Consider the following 18695-nt stretch of genomic DNA (forward strand, 5'->3'; position numbering starts at 1 on the left):
AATGATCAATAGGAGATGTGGACAGAAAATCAGTAAATGTATAGAAAACATGAATGACACTTAAAACCCATCTGACCTAAGTGACATTTATAGACTGCTCCAACAAAGAACAGCAGTGTATACATCCATTTCAAGTACACGGGTAATATTCACCAAGATAAATCATATGCTGGGCCCCCAAGGGAGGCTTTCAGTAAACGTAAAAGATGTAAAATCACACAGACTGTTCTTTCGGCACAATAGAATTAAATCAGAAACCAAGAGCAGACAAATGGCTGAAAAATTCCCAGATAACTGGGAATTAGGAAACATACTTCTAAATAATCCATGGGTCAAAAAACAAATCATATGGGAAATTAGAAAATATTTTGAACTAAATTAAAATTAAAGCACAACATATAAAATCTAGAGATTTATAGCTTTAAATGTTACAAAGAGGGGGAAAAAAGGCTCAAGATCAATGATCCGAGTGTTCCATTAAGAATCTAGATAAAGAATGGGGCGCCTGGGTGGCACAGCAGTTAAGCGTCTGCCTTCGGCTCAGGCGTGATCCCCGCGTTATGGGATCGAGCCCCGCATCAGGCTCCTTCTCTGGGAGCCTGCTTCTTCCTCTCCCACTCCCCCTGCTTGTGTTCCCCCCCTCGCTGGCTGTCTCTCTGTCAAATAAATAAATAAAATCTAAAAAAAAAAAAAAAAGAATCTAGATAAAGAAGAAAAAATTAAATTCAAATGAGTAAATATAAGAGCAGACATCATTGAAATAGAAAATGGATAAACATTAAGAAAATCAATGAAGCAAAACAAAAGAAGTCAACAAAGTTAATAAACTTTTAACTAGATTAATCAAGGAACAAAGAGAAGACACAAATAACCAATATGAGGAATGTAACAGGGATATCACTGGATCCTGCTTCACTAGAGATCCTGCGGACATTAGAAAGACTATACAAATTTGAACAACTTTTTGCCAGTAAGCTAAAAATTTAACTGAAATAGAGAAATTTCTTGAAAGACACAAATAAGCAAAGCTGATACCAAAAAGTAGAAAACATGAACAATCCTGTATTTATTAAAGAAATTAAATTTATATTAAAAACCTGACCAGAAAAAAAATACCTTTATGCCCAGATGTCTTTACGCATTAATACTATCAGTCATTTAAGGAAGAAATGAACCAATTCTATACAAACTCTTTCAGAAAATAAAGGGAAACTTTCCCAATTCATATTATAAGGTCGGAGTCACTGTGACATCAAAACTAGACAAAGATATTATATGAAAACTACAGGAATCCAGACTCAAAAATTCTTAACGCAATTGCTGTAAGTAAAAGCAATATATATAAGTAGTAATAGACCATGACCAAGTGTGATTTATCCCAGGAAAGCCAAGATGGTTTAAAATTTGAAAACCAATCAGCGTAATTCACCTTATTAACAGAATAAAGAAAACCTAAGATCACCTCAACAGATGCTGAAAATGCATTTGACATTTTCAATATACTTTCATGATAAAAATTCTCAGCAAAGTAGGAATAGAAGGAAAATTTCTCTAAAATGATAAAGGACATCTACAAAAAACCTACAGCCAACATCTTATGTAAGAGTGTAAACCTGAATGTTTTTCCCCTAGATCACTCTTATCACTCATATTTGACATCATACAAGATCCTGGGCAATGCAGTTTGTAAAAAAAAAAAAAAAAAGGAATAGAAAGCATATAAACTGGAAAAGAAGTAAAACTTTATTTTCAGATGACATGATCATGTGTAGAAGATTTCAAGGAATTAAAAAAAAAATCTGTAAGTAGTAAATGAGCCTAACAAGAGCAAAATAAAAGGTCAGTATACAAAATTAGTTCTATTTCTATATGCTAATGATGAATAATTAGAAATTAAAATTTAGAAATAATATTTACAATAGCGTAAAAACATGAAATACTTAGGAATCAATATATCAATATATATATGTGTACATATATCTATCCTTCTAATATATATATCTGAACACTGAAAACTACAAAATATTGTCAAGAAAATTTAAGTAAGACTTTAAAAAAAATTTAAGACCTTTAAAAAACCTTGAGAGATTTATTATGTTCATGGATTGAAAGTGTCAATATTTTTAATGTGTCAATTCTCCCCAAACTGATCTGTCCATTCAATGCAATACCAATAAAAATCCTATCAGGATTTCCTACAGAAATCAACACAATTTTCTTACATTTATATAGAAATGCAAAGGATGTAGAGTAGCAAAAAACACGTTTTAAAAAGAACAAAAGGGGATGACTTACGCTACCAGATTTGAAGATTCACGACAAGTTTACAGTAATCAAAACAATATGGTATTGACATAGGATAGCCATATAGATCAATGGAAAAGAAATGAGACTTAAAAAACAGATCCACATATGTACAGTTGACTGATTTTCAACAAGAAGCTGAGGAATTGAACGGGAAAAGGACAGTCTTTGTATCACAAAATGCTGAGCTGGTTGGGTATAGATGAATAAGCTTTAACCCTTACTTTATATCATACACAAATACCAGCTCGAAATGGATTCTAGACCTACTCATAGAAGCCAAAACAAAACATTCAGTAAACAAAAACAGGAAAAAAATCTCTGTGATCTTGGTGTAAGAAAAACTTCTCAATTACGACACAAAAAGCACAATCATAAAGGAAAAAAAAGAGTAAGGATTTTTACCAGCTTTTACTTTTTAAAAGACCATTAGGGATATGAAAAAGCAAGCCAAAGACTATGAGAGAATATTTGCTGTATATTTATCTGACAGAGGACTTATATCCAGGATATATAAAGATCTCTTACAACTCAATAATAGCATAACTAAAAAAAAAATGGGTGAAAGTGTGAACAGACACTTCACCAAGTCCAAAAAACACATGAAAAGATGCTCAGTATTATTAAGCCATCAAAGATACTCAAATGAAAACCACAAAGAGATACTAATACATATCCACTCAGAGGAATGCAATTTAAAGACTGATAATATAAAGTATAGTGATGATGGGGAGCTCCTGAAAAGTTCATACATTGCTGGTGGGAATGAAAAATAGCGTAATTATTTTGCACAGAGTTGGGCAGCTTCTATTAAGTCAAGTACCATTTTCCATTAGACCCAGCAATTCTAATTCTGGGTATATACCCAAGACAAATGAAAACATATGTCCACACAAAAACTTGTGCATGCATGTCCATGCAGCCTTATTCATAAAAGCCAAAAACTGGAAATAATTCCAGTATCCCTTACCCAATGAGTGGATAACCAACTTGTGGTATATGCTTACAATGAAACACTACTTAGTAATAAAAAGGAACACAGTACTGATACATGCAACAACAGGGATGGATCTCAAAAGCACGCTAAGCAAAAGACTTGAGACACGAAAGAGTACATAATATATGATTCCATTTATAAAATTCAGACCAAGTCAGATCTAGTCTATCATGTTAGAAAGGAGCTCAGTGTTGGGCTGGGGCCGGGATTGGGGGCTGTATGTGGACTGGGAAGAACATGAGGGAACATTTTCAGATGATGTAATTGTTTTACCTCTTGACTGGGATGTCTCCTATCTTGATCATGGCTGTGGTGATGGTTATACAAGTATATATACAGTTGTGAGAATGTATCAAATTGTACACTGAAAGTGTGTACTGGGACCAAGGGTTGTATGTATTATATGAAATTCATGGTGAGGATAAAATAGATTTTTAAATGTAACACTATAGTACTATCTATTTCACTGTTTTGTTACTTATGTATTTGTTTAACAAATGTCTAGCTACCGGGCACTGTGCTAGGGCTTTAGGAAAATCGCAGTGAATGAGACAGACAAGGAATTTGCCCCCATGGACATTTCATGGTGGTTGTGAAGATGGATGGAGAATGAGTCTGATAAATGAAGGAGATGAGGGGCACCTGGGTGGCTCAGTCAGGTAAACATCCAAATCTCGATTTTGGCTCAGGTCATGATCTCAGGGTCCTGAGATCGAGCCCTGCATCGGGCTCCATGCTCAGTGGGGAGTCCACTGGAGATTCTCCCTCTCTCCCTCTTCCTCTGGTCCTCCCCCAACTCATGCACTCCCTCTCTCTCTCTCAAATAATAAACAAACACACTGAAGGAAATGAAGGTCACACAAATACCTGCACACAAATGTTCACAGCAGCATTACCCATTACAGCAAAAAAGTGGAAACAAGCCCACTGTCCATCCACTGATAGATGGATCAACAGAATGGGGTATATCCAGATAAGGGAATTTATTTTTCTGTAAAAAGGCATGAAGTTCGCATACATGCTACAACATGGATGGACGTGGAAAATGCCGTGCCGAGTGAACGAAGCCATATACCAAGGCCTGCGTATTGCAGGATTCCGCTTGTCTGAAGTGCCCAGAATTGGCAAATCCATAGCTACAAAAAGTAGATGCATGGTCTCTAGGGGCTTGTGGGAAAAGGGAGAATGGGGAATGGCTGCCTGTGGTTTCTCTCTGGGGTGATGAAAACGTTCCAGAATTAGGAAATGGTGCAATTGTACAACCTTGTGCATATACTAGAAACACGGATTCGTACACTTTAAAAGAGTGGATTTCATGGTATGTGACTTACAGCTTAATAAAAAAATTTACTTTTAAACAAACTGAACGGAAGGATGATGGGGACATGTCACCGTAAGAGTTAGAGAGGAGCTGGGAAGAAGCCACTGGGTGGGGTGGGCAGGGAAGCCTCCTGAGCTTTCAGAAGGGGCCAGGCCTGTGCCAAAAAGTCCTGGAAGCATGCGCATTTTGTCTAAACCTGAGAACTGATGGGAATCCCATGGGACCAGGCCATGGGGTGCGGAGGTAGGGCTAATTCACGACGAAAAGTCAATGAAGATGAGCAAGGCCAGACCATATACATCAGAGCGATGACTTTGGGGGACGCTTCTTTCCATTTGCTTCAATAAAAAAGTGATTTGGTAAATAAGGTGTGGAAATTGTGTAGTTCTAAATGTGATCAGCTTTAAGTAGAAAGCGATCCTAGAAATTGTAGACAAGTCTAGCTGTAAGGTGACGATGGCAGGTGTCACCGGTTTAGGACAAAATAGGCTCCTGAGAACTCACTTCTCTCTCCCCGAGGGGTACAACACAGCCAACTTGGAATACCCAAACTCAAAGTATTTACATGCACAGATGTGGAAAGAAATCACCAACAGGAGTTAAACTGTTTTTATTCAAGGCTAAATTTTCAAATCTGTATCGAATATCACAGAGCAAACGGCTTTTCCTAGGATTAACTGCCCAGTTACCCACTTACCCATAATTTGCCACTGATTAGAAGTAGGCAATTATCATTGTAATTTGTCTTCACCGGCCTCATTTTCCACTTGAAAAAGCCAAACCATCATTTTTTTCCCCCCAGCCCTATGATTCCCAACCCTTTTGGAATTCACATCTTATGTATTATTTATTTCATAGTATCTCTCCATCCCAAGTGGTAGGTTTTACGTGTCTTTGGGATGGATTAAAATTAAACTAGATTTTGAAAATTACTTAAATTTGTCAACATGCCTGAGTAAAGGGGTGACATCACGGAGTATGTCATGATCCGGGCTAGAAGTTCCTCCAACAAGTTTAGGATTCCACAGACGGAACCTAAAATTAGGCCAAACTATCTAATTTTACACAAGTGGAAACCCTGGCCCAGGGAAGTGAAGTGACTTGCTCAAGGTGTCTTCTAGTGAATTTAGGGGAACAAGGGACAAGAACAGAAGAACCCTTTAAGGTAGTTCAATTTCTTTAAATGCATTGTAAAAAGTATAAGCACCAAAACTAGGAAAAACTGACTTTTTTTTTCAGCTATGTTTTGTGGTAATTTATTATGTAGAATATATACACAGAATTAGTTATATGGGATGGATGAAAATCATAGCAAGATGAATAATGAAGTCCACTGGTTCCATTGATGAGGAAGTTTAGGGAGTGATTAAGAAGCCAGGCTCCAAGGGGTGTCCAAGTGGCTCAGTCAGTTGAGCACCTGACTCTTGGTTTCGGCTCAGGTCATGATCTCAGGGTTGTGAGATGGAGCCCCATGTTGAGCTCTGCACTCAGTGGGGAGTCTGCTTGAGATTCTCTCTCTCCACCTGCCCCTCCCCCACTCTCTCTAATAAATAAATAAATAAGTCTTAAAAAAAAAAAACAAGGCAGGCTCCGAGAGAGGTCAGACACAAAAGAATATTTATGCATCAGTTGCACTTATATAAAGTTCAAAATCAGGCATATAAAGTTCAAAATCAGGCAAAACTAACCAATGGTGTCAGGTATCAAGAGAGAAATTTTCCTTGGGATGGTGGGACGTGGACAGTGTGAGGCGTGGGAATGCAGCTTCTGGGATCCTGGGGATGGTCTATCTCTTGATTACATCCATTAGTGATGGCAGCTCTTTTTTTTTTTTTAAATATGGAACGCTTCACGAATTTGCGTGTCATCCTTGCACAGGGGCCATGCTAATCTTCTCTGTATCGTTCCAATTTTAGTATATGTGCTGCCGAAGCGAGCACGATGGCAGCTCTTGATACCAGAGGTGCTTCCTCAGTGAAAGTTCATCAAGCTGTACCACAGTGATTTATACACTCTTCTTTCTATGTGGTGTATTAGCTGTCTATTGCTCCCCAACAAACCACCTCAAAACTTAGAGGCTCAAAATATTTACCATCTCACAGGTTCAATAGTTCAGGAAGAGGGCATGGCGTAACTGAGATCTCTGCTTCAGGGTCTCTGAGGCAAGATGGCAGCTGGGGCTGCGGTCTCACCTCAAGGCTCACCTGGGGTGGCTCTGCTTCCAATTCAATTGTGTGTTCGTGGGCAGGATTCAGTTTTTTGTGGGCTAATGGACTCAGGGCCTCAGCTATATGCTGTCAGCTGGAGGCCACCCTCGGTTCCTGACCACATGGGCCTCTCCGACATGGCACCTTGCTTCACCAAAGCATGCAAGCCAAGAGGGAGAAGAGTTCTACCAAGATGGAGGTCACAGGCATTTGTAACGTAATCATGAAGTGACATTGCATCACATGTCATATTGTCTTTTTTTCAGAGAGAGAGAGAGAGAGAGCATGCACGAGCAGTGGGGGAGGGGCAGAGGGAGCAGGAGAGAAAGAATTTAAGCAGACTCCTGGATGAGAGCAGAGCTGGACACAGGGCTTGATCCCACGACCCAGAGATCATGACCTGGGCCGAAATCAAGTCAGTCGCTTTACCGGTGGAGCCACCAGGTGCCCCCAAGTGTCATATTCTATTCATTACAGGCAAGTCACTAGGCCCAGCCCAAACTCAAGGGGTGGGGATTACACAAGGGGGTGAATACCAGGAGGGAGGAATCACTGGGGGTCATTTGAAAAGGCTGTTCACTGTACACATTCTACTTCAATACAAACTTATTTAAAAAAAAACTAATGAAGGCAAGCTGAGGCATCAGGCTGACTTGGGTGTGAATCCTACCTCTCCCATCAGCTGGAAGAGACTGCACAACTTGTTAAAGCACCACATACCTGTTTCTCCATCTATTAAATGGGGTAATAGCTACCTATTTTCTAGAATTGTTGTAACTGTTAATTTAGAGAAAGCAGGCAATGACTGCAAAGCCCTGTTGTAGGCTCTGCCACAGATTAAGTACTCAGTACTAAGTGTGATTACGATTATTTAAAAGGTACCCTGAAAGTAATTTTACTGCAAGGAGAAAAGAACAGGACTACAAGTAAGACATTTTGAGGAAACAAGACTCTCAGATGTTAGGCAACTTGTCCAAGCCAGAATTTGAACCTGGATCCATTAACCCCAGTCATTTCTATTTCCTGTACCCTGTGGTAGGTTCTGACTGCCTTTCCCCTCTTCTTTCTTTCCCCTCTAGGTCTTTGTTCACACTGCTGTCAGACTAAGTGTCCTAACATCTCTTTCCCCATTTGAAATTCTCCAGCTAAAGATGTCCCAATTGACTTGAACACCAAGTGAACATTTTCTCCTCAGCCTACAGGAGGCCCTGAACTTGGTTCTAATATCTGGGGACTTACTTTCCTGCAGTTCTCCAGAGTATATCCTCTGCTCCAAGCATCATGAGCTCATTATGAGCCCAAACCATCTCATGACCCATCTGATCCCCACCTCCATACATTTGCACTGCTTTTCTTCTTCTCTAAATGTTATTCCCTTAAAATTTCTCTCTTTACCTCCCTCCATCCATCCAACCATTCACCCACCCAATATTTACTAATCCATTTCTGGGTGTCTTATACTGTGCTAAGCACAGGAACCATTACAAGAAAGAATCAGGCATGACCCCTGCTTTTTAGAATCAGTCATAGCTCAACTAGAATACACTGTATGAAGCACTATAGGAGAGAACTGTAAAACCTTACTGACATACTTCTTGTGGCTCAAGGCTCAGCTATAATTTCTGGCCTCCATGATGCCTTCCTGATTATTCTATTACACTGATGCTTCTTCTCTAAATTTCTACAGCTTCAGGAGCTCCACTGTCCATCGAATGGCTTCATGTAGAAAACTGCCTTTAAGATAGTTATATGAGAAAGGGATTGTTAAAGCTTTATAGGGAACTTACTAGGAGATACAAAGAGTATACAAATTGTCTTATTAAAGAATCCCAACAACTCCGCCAAGTGATTCTTATCATACCATTCTATAGCTAAGGAAACCAAAGGTGTAGAGAGGTAAAGTTCAATGTCTCAAAGCAAAGAAGTGTCAAAGCCTGGAAACAAACCCAGATCTGACTACAATGTCCTCGCCTGCTCTGAACCTCTCATTACACTCCTCCTGTCTTCCCCTCGTGGTGCAGCACAGAGTGCTGGACCTGAAGCTCAACATGTGATGAGAACAGCGTCCAACCTTTAATTTTTCACCACGGTTACAAAGGCCTTTCCCAACCACTAATTTAAATATTTACTGAGTGACAGATGACCTATAGAAGCCCCAAACAGGTCATCTCTTCAATAGGACAAGAAGCCTGACGGATCTCTTAATCAAGCTCATCACTGTGGGCTTCCTTTGGTGTCAGACTTCTCAAGATAGCTGGCCACACTGTCAGGGTTGGTGCCTCTGTTGTGACAACTTCCCTCCAGCACAGCTTCCATGAGGCATCCTTTGGAAAGAGCTTGGGCTGCCAAGCCTTTTACAACAAAACCCTCTTTTTCTTGGGAATTCTCAAATGTGGCAGCGAGCAGATGTGCTCACAGAGCCTCTGAATGCAAGCACAGACGGAACACGCTGCATAGAAATTGCAAGTAAACTTCACAACTGGGGAACATAAAGATCTTTTATTTGCAGAAGTTGGAGGTTGTAATTTGAATGTGTGAAATTGCCAATAGTCTGGTAAATATGATGGCCCACCAGCAGCCTTAAAAGGGAATTTAAACCGTTTTAAAAATCAGTGAGGTAGGCAATGCGTGGGTGTGTGTGTTTTCCATGGAACCAATAGAGAGATTTATGCTAGATGCAAAATATTCTTTAAGTCATTGAGTACAAGAATGGGTCATTAGGAAGGTGGTGGACTTGTTCTAACCAGTGGAGGCCTGCTGGGACTTTTCTAGTCTGTTCAAAATCCTGTGGTGGTTCCATATTGCCTGCAGAAAGAAATTCATTTTCCTTGGTCTGGCATTTTCCACTCCAGCTCCAACCACCTCTACTATGCTTTTCCTTTTGGCACTTCATTCTCCGTAAAGATTCGAGTTACTCCTACCTCCCTGGACATGGCCTCCATTTTCTCACCTCATGTTTCCACTCACACCTTCCTGCCTATTATATCCTCTTTGTCAATGCCACATGTTCAAATCCTACCCTTCTTTCAAAACTAGGATCATCTTTGGCTCCTGCCTTCCCCTCACCACCCCTCACTGCAATCCAACCCATCTTACTGGCAAGTTTTAGGGGCTCTACCTCCAAAATAACTGTTACTGGGAACTGGTTTCTCTCCACGGTTCTCAGCCTCGTGCAGCACCATCATCTCTCTGCCTGATGGATTACAGTGGCTTCCTCTAATCTCCTTGCTTTGGACTTGGCCCACACAACAGCCAGACTTTTTTTTTTTTTTTTAATATAAGTCAATTAATCCGCTCCTATGCCTAACACCCTTCAGTGGATTCCTATAATACTTAGCATCAAGCCCGAATGCCTTCGCATGGCTTCCAAGGCCCCTGAAATCTGGCCCTGGCCACCATTTTGACTCCGTCCCAGGACTCTCTTACTCTGGTCACTCTGTTTCAGAACTGAGGCCTGTGCAGTGTAACCTGAGAGCTATCCCGTATCTTATTCACCCTCAAGCTCCCAACAGTGTCCTGCATGATGCCTTGCCACTGGTAGGGAGAAATCAATCTTTATTAGTTCAACAATAATTCTCCGACTTACAATTGGAGTTTTAGACAATCAGTGGTATACCACAAAAATCTAGCCATCATTTCTTAAGGGCTCCTCTATTGCATTTTGGGGAAACCCCATTTCTTTTTTCACCACACTGGTTGTTTTTCTTTCGCGCGGCTGCCATGTGGAAAAATAAATACATAAATCAGGCAAACCTACAGGTGGCATTGTTCTGGGACAAATGTAGAGACTTAATTAGCAGCGAGACTCCACACATTTTGACTGGGCCAAAAAAATCAGGCTGCCAATTTCTCATTAATTCTTGTTAACTGCCTTGCATTCAAGCCCTTCAAGGACAGCATGTGTTTGATGAAATGGCCTCCAAATCTCCTAACAATTTGCTCGTCTTTAGAACTACTCCCCTGGAGAGCATCTGATAAAACGGGAATCCATACATATCAGGACAATAGCAAAGAAATTGGTACAGTTGACCTTCACACTTACAGCTAATCTTAGCTAACGCTTAGTGAGTGCTGATGAGACCCCAGGTTCTACTCTACACATATTAGTTCATTTATTCATCAGAAAATCTTAAGAGTAAGCACTCCATTACCTCCATTTTGCAGGCAAGGAAACAGAGACGCAAAGAAGGTAGGTATCGTCCCCAAGGTCACACAGCCAGTGCTTGGCAGACCAGTTAGTCCAACTCCAGAGCCTTTATTCTCAACAACTACTCTAAAAATTTTTACAGCTTTTACTTTTGATAGATTTTGAAAATTACAGAAAAGTTGAGACTTGTACATGAAACTCCTATATGTCTTTTACCCAGATCTACCTATTATTTATATCTTGTCGCACTTGCTTTATTATTCTTTCCATACATTTTACATATTTATTATGTTTTCCTGACTATTGAGTTGATTGGCGATATTGTGCCCGTATAACCTTAAATACTGTCGTGTGCATTTCCTAAGAATATTCTCCCATGTAATCACAGTGCTGTTCTCAAAATCAGAAAATTTAACATTGATACAACTTAACATGGATACTGTTTGCTGTTCATAGCCCACATTCAAATCCCATCAATCGTCTCAGAGATGCTCCATACAGCTCTTTTTTTGCCTTGGTTCCGGTACAACCCAAGGTCATCACTGCGTTGAGCTGCTTCTATTCTGGAATAGCTCCTTAGTTCTTCTTTGCTTCCTGACCTTGGAGCCTCACAATTTTGTAGCACATTCCTAATGTTTTCTCATGATTAGATTCAAGTTACACATCTTTGGCAGGAAGACCAGAGTGCTGTTGTGTCCTTCATGGCGCATCCTACTAGCCGACACAAGATAACCTCTTGTCCCCATATCAATGATGTCAGCTTTTATTATCTGGTTAAGGTCATATCGGCCAGTTTTGTCCAATGTAAAAGTTACTACTTCTCCCATGCAATAAATAATTTTGGGGGGGGTACTCTGGGGACTTTGTACATATCCTCTTTCCCATAAAACTTTCACCTACTACTTTAACATCCATTGGTGGCTAACCACTATACGTTTCTGCTTCTTTGTACGTTTTCCAGCTCAAGGGTGGAAACCACTGCCCAGCTGGATGCCGTGTTGTGGGCACTGAGGACAGGCAGTGTCCCATCGTGAGGCTACCACACAGTCTTTTGAGGTACACAGGCTCGAGTTCAAGTTCTGACACTCGTGGAGCTAATGGTCTTGGGGGGAAGCTCCTTAAGCCTTCGAATCTCACCTTCCTCATCTGTGAAGAAGGATAATGGTAGTGGATGGTAGCAAGTGGTATATATATATGGCATAACATAGACAGAGTGTCTGGACCACAGAGGTGTCAGCAATAGCTGTGTGATTATCACTGAAGGGAGAAGCAGCCCAAAATGTCAGGGCTGGGTAGACTTTATAATTAACCAAAATGTTCATGCTAGCTATTGATTATCTAGCATGGCAGAGGGAGAATACAGAGATGGGGGTCCCCTATGAGCGGCTAAGTCATGGCCAAGGCAGTTTGGAGTGTTTTGTCAGACAGGTATGGAGAGTGGCAGGTGTGGGAGAGAAGCAATTTATTTCAGTGGGAGGACCAGAGAGGACTTTGCAGAGACGGCGGTGACATACAGACTTGGGACCACTTGGTGGTCCTTCCTCTGTGTGCTTTCTGCTCAGTGCTTTAAAGTTCTGCTCCATGTAAAGGAGACAGCAGATCCTGGAGAACAAATGAACTGGAACAAGTGGCAGAACTGGGCCCCTTGTTCACAAGATTGAGTGAAATAGAAAGAACTGGGGACATGGGGTCACATTCTGCTAACTTCACCCCTAAGCCTCCTAGGGGGCCAAATGGCCAAAAAGCAAATTTTTACTTGTCCTTCAAAGAATGGACTTTGATTGTGGAAGTGCCCTGTAAGTACAGCTGAGCACCTTCTAGATGCTGCTAGTTTGGAGGTATATGTGGCAACATCTAGACCCTATCTGGGAGAGCAAATCCAGCAGCTCATCGGATCCACATGGTGGCACAGAACAAAGCACTCCTTTTCCAGAAGTTTCCTGGGACAGCTGACTTTCCCAGTGAGGGCGGGCTGAGCAGTTTTTAATAGTGAGTTTTGGATCCAAATAGGCTAGAATCAGGGAGGTGTGAAGGGGAGACCAAAATCCATTCCACCCCGAGTTCACTTCCTTCTTATTGAATCATGCCTCTCAATCCTTTCTAGGTGGCCTGTTGGAGAGGCTGGGAGTGGTGAGAATCACAAAGCAAAGACCAGTTGGGCTTGAGCTCAGGTGTGGTCCACAGGCTTTCAGAGCCAACCCTCAACACACTGGCCCTCACCAGAGCCCCCTTTAAAAGGCTGCACTCAGGGAGCAGTTGCAGAGATGGAGAAAGCACTTTTGCCCAAGCTGGGCTAATGTTCTCCAGTTAAATACTTTTCAAAACGATCCACAAAAAAAAAAAAAAAAAAAAAAAAAGCAGTTACACATTCCATTAATGATGTCTAGTTTCGTCCCACCCAGGGCCACAACAGTCAGCCAAGCAATTTAATCTCTCAAAACAAAAATTGTTATGTTTCTTCTCCTGATGGGGAGAAGGTACAATGAACACACAGGCAAAACGAGTGTGTTTTCCAGAGGGAGGGAGAGGTCTCATATTTTCTGAACTCTCAGGGGGCTTCCAAAAGCTGCAAGGGCTTTTCCACTCCATCCCATTAACACTGGAACTGTTGAACCCACAATGCTTCTGCTGGATTTTTCTTACAGCAGAGCAAAGATTATGTGAGCCATAATTTTAGAAGCAAAAGAGAATGCTTTGCCTCTCACTGTAGACTGTGAGCCCTCTAAAGACAGAGCTGAGGCCAATTCATCTTTGGAATTCTTGTTCCTAGCAGAGACCTTGCCACCCAAGCGTTCAGTGAAAGGTTCATGAATTAAAAAAATAGAGGTGTCGACTTCTGTCTCTTAGATCATTCTCCATCAGACAGCCATATGCCCTGCGTGATCTGGGGTAATCTTGATTTCAGATCTTTGCCTCTGCTGTCTTCAGAATTAATATCATTTTGATATACAATGCAGCCTGCTGTCAGGTTCAGCAATCAGGCACATGTGGTCTTGAATGCAGCATTATGCTTGCTGATTTTCAACCTTTTCTGGGGTCAGAGACCCCTTTGAAAATCTGATGAGAGTTAGCGACTCTTCCGCCACTAAAACTCAAGTTTGCGTAGACATTCACGGTTTCGCAGTCAATGTTAGAGAGCTGTCAGACCCTCGAAAATATCCCTAAATGCCAAGAAATAAATTGCTTCCATAATGGTACTATCACGGCTTATATTCAGTTTTCCGAACTGCGGCAGCAGACTCTGCTCCCACCGTGGATTTTACTGGCTTGTACATTATGGTACAGAATGTTGTGGTCTTCTCCTCAGCTGGCTGCTTTCTAGCGAGGAAGTGCTCAATTCAATCCAACTTGTAAAACTTCAGCTGATACAGGCCAATGAAAATGCAGTGGACTTACATCCTTTCTAAAATGCAGGGGTGTGAGACTCTATAGAAAAAAAAGAAGAGCCAAGTTGTGTGTACGATTAATTTTTAAAATGTGAATCCTTTTTTGCAAAGGCTTATGGATCTCTCTTCTTATTTAAAAAGAATGAGCTTGGGCTGCTGAGCCATCGTGCTTCTTAAGGCTTCCAAAAAGTATGCTCTGATGAAAGACAATGCAGTCCTCGGGCTTCATCAACTTCCACAGCTGACGTCTCTGTTATGAGTTCTAGGAACAGCTACTAGGCCAACTGTTCGAGAATGAACGGAAAATATAAGAGCACATTACGTCATGCATTAAGACTGTGGTGTGGTAATGCCATGTGCACTTGAAAAGAGATTTTGAGTGGTCTTATGAAACTCAGATATACCCTTGGGAATATATTTGAAGTCCACTGGTTTCAGAAGCCTCCTGGATCATTGCAAATGCCCCGAAATGAGTTCCTTGTCTGGTTCCTTATGGATGACTCCCGAAAGAAAAAAATAGCAATGTTTGACATGAGGCTGGGGAATGAACCAAACTTTCTCAGGGTGGAATGTGATTTTTTGCAAACTTCCAAAATTCCAGATGCTCCCTGAAGCTTATCAAAGATATCTAGGCCTCATGAGATGGAAATCAGGGGTGAAAAGCACACAGATGTGCAGCTATCTCGTGCACATTTTGGCGTGAGTGCCAATCAATCCTTTTCCCAAGGTCCTGACCACATCCTCAGGGAAACACGAAGATTAACACCCTTCCCTTGAAGTCCTGAGCCTCAAAGAAAGTGTCCTGTTGAGCAGCTGGATGAATGTCAAACATTGGTAGATGAGACTCTTTGAGCATTTTGCAAACTACGGTGACCCACGTGTTTGTTTTACACCATCTCATTGCACCCGTGAGTTTTGTGCACCAGCTCACTGCATCTTTGAATGTAATCCAAATTCTTCAGGGCCTATTTCCTACCACTTCCAAAGGAAATGCCAACAGAAAGGGCAGCCTTGGAAAACCAAAAGAAATAGCAGGAAGAGATTGTGATTTCCAGATGGCGAGACATGCCCACCAACAACCCTTGAGGCTGGTAAGCGAAGACTGCACGGTTTCTACTTGGTAAAGTTTAAAACAGGCTTGCTAACATTTTGAGAGGCAGGTGCACCCTGGAAGAAAGTTTGTTTACTGGATATTCTCCTTCCCCCTAGGGATAAATGAGGCATTGGATTGAGTGCAAAGTAGCCTTGGAGGTGTTCATTGCTTCTAACTGAATTAAGGAGACCAGAGTGACATAAATGGAAAGAAGAATAAGGCAAGACTTCTGGGTACCAGATTCATGGGGGAAAAAAAAAATCAATGAAAACTAGAGAAATCTGCAAACGACTTCTTGGATGCAAAGGGAGATGAGGTAAGCTTAAAGGAGAGGAATACAAGCAAAGGCAGTCTTTGCTCACTCTGGGGTCACTTGGAGAACATTTGAGAGCTCCTATTAGGGTCAAGGTTCAAATTTTGTTATGCATCAGAATGACGTGGGAAGCCTCTTTAAAAATGTAGATTCCTGCACCCCACTCTTGTAGACCGATTTAGTTTGTCAGGGCTTGAGCCTAGACATCTGCATTTCTAGCAAGTTACCCAGATGATTCTGATGTAGGTAGTCCTGGGCCACATTTTGCAAAACACTGTCATCTACTTCCTTTTGGCTTCTTTATTTACTCACTGAAAACACCAAGCAGAGATATGGTCCTAAGAATCCTGAGTCTATAACTTGGAATGAAATGTAGCTCCAAGAGCTAAGCCAAGATGGAGGACCAAGGGACCTAGGTAAAGACACACCACTCACATAACCTCAACCAGTTCATAGTTACTGAACCCCATCAAACTACCCTCCCTCCATGTTGCTTGCCATGACTGGCAAGACAAGGGGAGTGGTGATTCTTGGGGGCCAAGAAGTAAGATACATTCCTGCTTTTCGTTTCTATAGATTTATAATCTATATGATCTCGCCCATAAGGGAAATATGAGTAGCAATCTTTAACCCTTTTAGGAGATCATAGACTCTTTTGAGAAAAACTACGATCCCTCTTCTCTGGTAACTGTATATGGACACTTGTATGCACCATTTGGCATAGAATTTCATGGAGTCCAGCAGGAATAATCAATTAAGACATTCTTGCAAGACCCAGGAGCCTAACCTCTTATTCATACAGTTCCCTCAATGTTAACAGTTTCATCCGCTCAGCCTCTGGGTGGATATGCCTGCTTCAGTGTCCTTACTACACATTATGACTCTTCTTTGGGATTCTGAGAAATGCTCACAAAACCCCATTTGAGATTCCTACTTGCTATTGATCTCGGCTCACTTTCTCCAGTCCTTCCCGGTACAAGATGGAAGATGCCATACCTGCTTCCACATTATAATCTGCACTGATTTGAGAATAAGAGACAAATCCATCATAGACCTGTCTGCACTGTCCAACACTTTGCTGTGGCTCAAGGGACTTCGGCTCCCAAATTTGTCATTCATTACAACCACAGCACTGAGTTGGAACGGTTTCAGGGAAGCCTGTCAGTTCTGAAATAGGCAAAGATATTATCAACAAATGGTCCTTGTTTTCCCCTGCGCACGTCCCATTTTTTTTCATTCATCCACCAAACGTCCATGTGCCAGATTCTGTGCTAGGTAGCAGGATACAGAGAAGGCGGAGGTCTCAGTCCTCAAGAAGCATATGGTCTAACTGGGAGAGTCAGACAATAAATGAATAAACAAATAAGATTATTATTAGTGCCACAAAGGGATAAACGAGGTGGTATAATAAGAAAAAAAAAGAGACTTAGGGTCCTGGCTTTGCTAGAGTGATCAAGGAAGGCCTCCTGGCAGAGGTGACATCTGGGCTAAGACCCAGGAGATCAGGGGCCAGCTGTGGAATGCAAGGACTGCCTGACACTTGATGAATTCTCCATGTCTGCGACTCGGCTCCTGTGAATGCCTGCCAAGTGTCTTCTGCAGAGGAAAGGCCCACATGATCATGATCTGAAGGGGTTTCTGTGCTGAATGCATTCGTCCTGCTGCTGGCATATGTCTTGCTTCATCTGCTGACAGGCCTGTGAAACATCAAACCAAGTTTTCTGCCAGGAAACACACCTTCTCCAAGAGCGAAGCGGGTGCTCACAGCCTGATGTGAGTCACAGGAATGCTTCGATCCCTGCGGCCTCAGGCTCAGGTCCACTGTGGAGAGGTGTCTCTCTACTACGCCAATGGCCGGACTTAGAGAGTGGCCAAAATCGATCCCATGATGAACACCTACAGATGTTTGTCCCAAGCTGACAGGTCTAGAATCAAGAGCAGGGAGTCGGCACGGCTGAAGAAGAGAGAGCCCTAGGCCCAGAGAACACTCAGGATCGAACCCTCCTGCATTGATTCCGGCCTAGACGTTCTACTTTCATCACTTCCCATTTGGTGGCTGCAGCAAATGCAACAGGGACACGTGACTTATGAGGAGTGTGCACTTGGCCTCTGTCGACCTCCTGGATGGAACACTAAAGCCCAACTGTGTATGACATCCTGAGCTCACTGAGCTGTAAGGCTGAGCCTTCTGTCCAAGACGTTTCCATGGACTCTTTTGATGAAGTCTTCATTGTTCCAACATGTGGACTTCACCAACCCTCCCCAAGGCTGAGTCTGACATTGGTGTGAATGCAGTTTCTTCCCCAAGACTCTGAAAGCCACAAGCTGGCAGAATGTAGGGTAGGTCTCCAGTGAGGTATATACCTTCACATCCAGGTTACACAAGGACTTGCACCCTCCTCTCCCCCTGATTCTTGTGACAGATGGTGTTCACAGGTGGGACAAACCCCCGGGATGCACTCGGATTTGATGAAATGCTAAACAAATTTGTGGAAGAGAAATCCTTCCTGGTTTCTCTAGAAAAGGTGTTGCAGTATCTGGCAACTGAACCTCCTGCATATATGGCCAACTTCTCTGCTCTTCTCCATTGATGGGGCCACCATCTTGGTCAAAGCCATCATCTCTAATCCACGCTCCTCAGTGTACTATAGGGATCTTTTGAAAATATAAATCTGATGACATCACTCCACTGCCTAAAATCCTTCAGTGTCTGCCCTTTGAACTTGGACTGAAACCCAAATCCTTAATCCCCGTAGGATCCTGTCCTATACTACTTTTCCACCTCTCCAGCATCTCACTCTCCTCTTTGCCCACCGTACTCCAAGCCCACTGGCTGTGCTGTTACACCAGGACACCAAGTAGTTTCCTGCCTCTGGAACTTTGCATTTGTGGGTTTCTCTACCAAGTATACCATTCTCCTGGCTTCA

The 18695-nt window shown here is 42.0% G+C and overlaps 1 protein-coding gene and 1 non-coding gene across 2 annotated transcripts in view; both read right to left on the reverse strand.

The window, feature by feature from the left end:
* The window catches only part of KAZN (kazrin, periplakin interacting protein), a 1013652-nt gene that overhangs the window by 642983 nt on the left and 351974 nt on the right, over positions 1-18695 (reverse strand). The gene's annotated exons all lie outside the window — the stretch shown is intronic.
* LOC123779635 (U6 spliceosomal RNA) lies at positions 6456-6562 on the reverse strand. Its single transcript, XR_006776246.1, has one exon. It is a non-coding gene; the product is annotated as a U6 spliceosomal RNA (small nuclear RNA).

The sequence above is a fragment of the Ursus americanus genome, chromosome 33 (assembly GCF_024610735.1).
Source record: "Ursus americanus isolate L20-20 chromosome 33, mUrsAme1.1.p, whole genome shotgun sequence".
Taxonomy (NCBI): domain Eukaryota; kingdom Metazoa; phylum Chordata; class Mammalia; order Carnivora; family Ursidae; genus Ursus; species Ursus americanus.